The sequence below is a fragment of the Silene latifolia genome, chromosome Y (genome assembly GCF_048544455.1).
Source record: "Silene latifolia isolate original U9 population chromosome Y, ASM4854445v1, whole genome shotgun sequence".
NCBI lineage: Eukaryota > Viridiplantae > Streptophyta > Magnoliopsida > Caryophyllales > Caryophyllaceae > Silene > Silene latifolia.
In genome coordinates, this window is record NC_133538.1 from 206,855,383 (window position 1) to 206,860,178 (window position 4,796).

Consider the following 4,796-nt stretch of genomic DNA (forward strand, 5'->3'; position numbering starts at 1 on the left):
TCTGAGCAAGGTTCACAATGTCTTCCATGTTTCTCAGTTGAGGAAGTACATTAGTGACCCTAGCCATATCATCCAAGAAGAGATTCTTGAATTGGAACCTAACTTGGCGGTTGAAGAAAGGCCAATTCGGATTCTTGAAAAAGCCAACAAGCAACTTAGGAGCAAAGTTGTACCTCTAGTCCGAGTTCTTTGGCGTTGTGGAAATGTCGAAGAAGAGACTTGGAAGACTGAAGCTTCTATGTTAGCTAAATATCCTGAATTATTCTCGAAAGGTATTCCTTTTTCTTACTCTTTTTCCGCGTTACTAAGCCGTATTTAATCATAATTAGTAAAGATATTATTCTTATTATAGAATTTTAAACTAAAATTTTGAAAATGCTTTTATGATTTTTAATGGTTTTAACATTAATGAGTGTTAAATCTCGTTATTGGTGACGTCCCAATAATGGGTTTTATCATTTATTGGTGTAGAAATATTTATATATCTGGATATGAAATGTGGATGTTCTTGTCTGATCAACAAGACCGCTCCTGGGGTTCACAGACCGGCGCTATCCTAAGCTTCACCTACGAGGGTGGTACAACTGGTACGTCGTTAGATATTGGGCAGGTAAACAAGCTTGAATCACCTTATCTATATATTCAAATGGAATATTGTCCTAGGTAAACTTTTATGTCTACTCTTGACTAGTTTTCACTTTGCTTCTAAGCCAGACTTCTTTACCTTTTGGGTGACCAGTTCTTTACTCTGAACAGATTTGTTTTACCCGACGGGGACAGAAGGGGTGTCCTTGGTTGTTATCATTAATCTACTTTGTCGTAGCTTCACTCATATTTGTACCAGCTTATTAGCTCAGTTATGTCTCGAATGACTTTCATTAATAATTAGAGGTTTTCGTCTTTATCTTCTAAAAACTTGGTTCTTTCTTTTGTTCGGTCTAACCTTTTGGAGGATGCTGGTGTATTTTTTTGTTACTAAGATAATGAATGATCGCAACAATTACTTAGTGTGGTTGCTTGTCGAATTGTTAGATCTCGAAGAATGAAATCCATCATTATGGATCCTGGACTCTAAGTTTCAGAAAAGACCGGGATGTTCTACGCCACTCAGAAGCTGGACTTGCTAACTGCTTATTAGATCTTCTCAGGTACTCTTTCGAATAACTCTTTGGTGGGGCTATGTAACACCCCGTAATTTCGGACCGTTATTATTTTGCGAAAGTAATTTATTAATCAAGTTGAATTTAATATTAATGTATTTGAAGTAATAATAATTCAACGAAATGTAATTCTATTATATTTTGAAGTAAATTATTTAATTTGATAGTTTCGAAATGTTTAAAAATAGTTTAAACCATGTAAAAACCTTTTATATCGAAATAAGGGCATATCGGGAAAAATGGCAATTCTTTTGAAAATTGGGCAAACGATTTTGGAAATGGGTCATATGAGTACTCAATCTTCTTGTAAACTCGTGTTTAAGAATTTTGGCAATGTCGGAATTTGCGTTTGACAAACGGTTCTAATTATTGTTAAACGAAAGCCAAAACCGACTAATAAAATTTCCGCCAAATCCCGCTCTTTCCCCCCCTTCTCACGGCACCACTACTCCCTCCTTCCTTTTTGTTTTTTTTTCTTTTTCATCTTCATCTCCCTTGAATGTTCTAAACTATTCTACACTAAAACACCATTTTTATAACAAAACCTAAGCTTTTCTAAGCTAATTTTCATCGTAATTTACTCGTTTCTACTCCAAATTTCATAAGGATTACATATTTGGAATCCTCTCTTCATTTCCAACATCCTAGTATGTATTAAATTCATTTGCCCTAAATTTATTTTGTCCACCATTTTTAGGGTTATGATTATTAGTGCTTATAATTGTGTTTTTATTGTTTATTTAGGTGAAGATTTAGAAGACGAGTTTGGAGACTCGTATATAGTTGAAGATAGTGGCTAGATTGCATATTAGGGTTTGGTGTTCAAGGTGCTAATTGCTCATTTTGTTGCTAAAGGTAACATATTTCGAGTTACTCGACGAATTAATGTCACATTCTTTGCTTTTTTTGTATGATTTTGTGATTGTTATTTGAGTAGTTTATTTCACATGAAAATATGTGTTAAATTCATGTCTTTTGTATGTTAAGTTCACATATTAGTATGGAAATGAAATGGGAATGATTAATTGATGCTTAAAACGATGTTAAAATGAACAAAAACGGAGAAACGGGGGAAAGGGGGTGGCGGCCCGGCAGGCCCACGGCAGCCTTGGGGTTGGCCCGGGTCGGCCCGTTGCTTGTTTCGCGGTTTTTCATGCGTTGTTCGTCGTTTCGGGCGTATTAATGTTATATTTAGTATAAGTAACATATGGGTAGTCTTATGAAATGAATAATGTTAGTAGTAAATATAATGTTGATGGTAAAGTTATGTTTATATTGGTAGTTGGCACATGTTAGGATAGGTTATAATATGAAATTGTAATGAATAGGCTTAAAATGAATTTTATAGCGATAATTGTAATGTTTGGATGATTATGCCGAAAACTGAGCCTTAGTCCCTTTGACTGAATCGATGTCAGTCAATTGTGTGATTGGTCAGCCGCGATTGAACCGTGCACTGCCGCAGGGTCAGTGGGGTTGCGGGTAAAAATTCGGTTGGATGAAAATATTGTGAAAAATGGATATTTGGCCATATTCTTGTTTTAGGCCATTAATTATGTTTTTATTTCACATATGTTGTTGGTTGATTTGGAATGGGTTCTTATATTGTAGAAACGGCCTTAGATTCCCTGAAACCTTTAATATTGTTAATATTGCTTGAAATGGAATTGGTATTGAATACTTCTTGCAGGTTGTTGTATTTGTCATAGATAGGTCTTTATAGTCTTTGACGAGTATATGTTCACTGCTTAATAGCCTTTGTGTTCCTGACTTGGTGGGTTTATATCCAAGTTGGGGCATGACCTCGTTACTTATTTTGAGGGTAAGTGGTCAGCTTAAGTACTAACCAACCCTTTGGTGGACTCCTTAGGGTACTCACATGGTTTTATAAAATTGTGGGTCTTTGGTGCGGTGGTGTGTATCCGTATGTCTAGGTCTGCGCAGATTTAGGACTAGGGTTGTGTTGTGTCTTGGCCATGTTTTGATAGAACCTCTGAGCCAAGATACCGGTTCGATTACCTTCCCTACCTCGTGGTATAGACTCGATTCTGAGTGACTATTGACGGTGCTAAGAACTTATGCCTGTCTTTGATATATTGCCCTTTCTTGTATGGTGATTTTATGAATTGTAATAGGTGAGATGCAAGCCGGTTACAATTGATAAAGTTTGATTATCGCTTGTTATATGTTTCACATGATAGTTTAATTTGGTGGTTTAGTGTTCATATGTTAGAATATTCGATAATTAGTTTATTTATGATGTTGTTTACATGTTACATTAAATATGACATTTCGTGGCTGGGAGGACTCGAAGTTACTCCCCACTGAATTGTGGCTTTCGTGTTTGTATAAAATGCGATTGACAGGTTGAGGATGATTAGATGGGGTACACGGACGAGCTAGTGAGCAAAAGAACCTTGGACTTAGTTTGGTTATATTTTGTAGTAAACCTTTAAACATATGGTTGTCTTTATATTTTGGAGGGACATATGTCTCCCTCTTTTACTTTGGTTTGTATCACTTTATTCTCACGACTTAGTATTGTTATGTAAATTAGTTTGTTAGTATTTGCAGGTTTTGGCACTCTTCATTTGGAAATGTTTGTGAATGGTTTAGAAAAGTTTTAAAAATTACAGGTTTTATCTAGTTAAACCAATTACAAACATATCCTGTCAGTTTTTCTGTAGAATTTACGTGTTTATTTAATGCTAAAAAATGAGGGTGTCACAGGCTATCTCATTATTTATTCTACCTTCATTCTTAGTTGCATCGCGCAATTGGATTAGCTCGGTAAATTTCAACCTTATGATATAAACAAGACTTGATGAGATTGCCTGTTGCATTGTTTGGATAGGATAATAAGAGGGGGGATAAAGCCATGGAGGGTCGGTATGAGTATGGGATGGGGGAGGGGAAAAGGGTGTTTTCCCGTCAATTTTTACTATGTTAAAAACAACTTTGAATTGGCTTGTAGGAGGAAAAACGGTTCCCTCCAACTTAATATGTTATCCGGAAAACGGAATTAAGATCCCTCCTTTTCCCTCCAAATCACTAACTAAAAATGTGTAACTATTTCATCTTTTATAACACTCATGACTTTGCTACTCTCATAATTTGATCTTAGGATGTGAACAAGGGTGCTGGAATGTTCCTTTTGCTGAATCCTAAGTAGGTTTGTTATCTTTGTCAACTTTTCCCATTTCACACTTCCACCTAGTGGTCATTAGTCACTCTATTCACTTTTTAGGAAGGTCCTCTGTCTCATTTATCAAAAAGGTGCATACTCGATGACTATTTTTGTGATTTATATGCAGGTTCTCCAACCTCAGCATTGAACCGGGAGTGCATACCAGAACCAACAGTGCATTAATCAATGAGGAGTTGGCTGTCGGGTAGATTGGATATTCCTATATAGGGTCAAAGCAAGAGAGGGTTGCCAGGTGATCTATGTATTCTTCTACCACTCCGATCGAGCACTATTGACATGAGTATGTCCGATTGAGACTTTGAGTTGTTAGGCTTGTGGCATCGAATTTGGATTGATTTATAGTTTTATGTAAGTTTACTAGATGTTTAGAGAACATTTAGTATAGATTAGCTTAGTAAAAAAGACGTTTGTTAGATTATTTATACATT

At 36.0% G+C, this 4,796-nt stretch overlaps 1 long non-coding RNA gene across 1 annotated transcript; it reads left to right on the plus strand.

Moving 5' to 3' along the window:
• Nucleotides 1–836: 836 nt before the first annotated feature.
• LOC141633636 (uncharacterized) lies at nucleotides 837–4,563 on the plus strand. Its single transcript, XR_012538418.1, has 3 exons — nucleotides 837–1,148; nucleotides 4,285–4,328; nucleotides 4,475–4,563. It is a non-coding gene; the product is annotated as an uncharacterized LOC141633636 (long non-coding RNA).
• The last annotated feature ends 233 nt before the right edge of the window (nucleotides 4,564–4,796 follow it).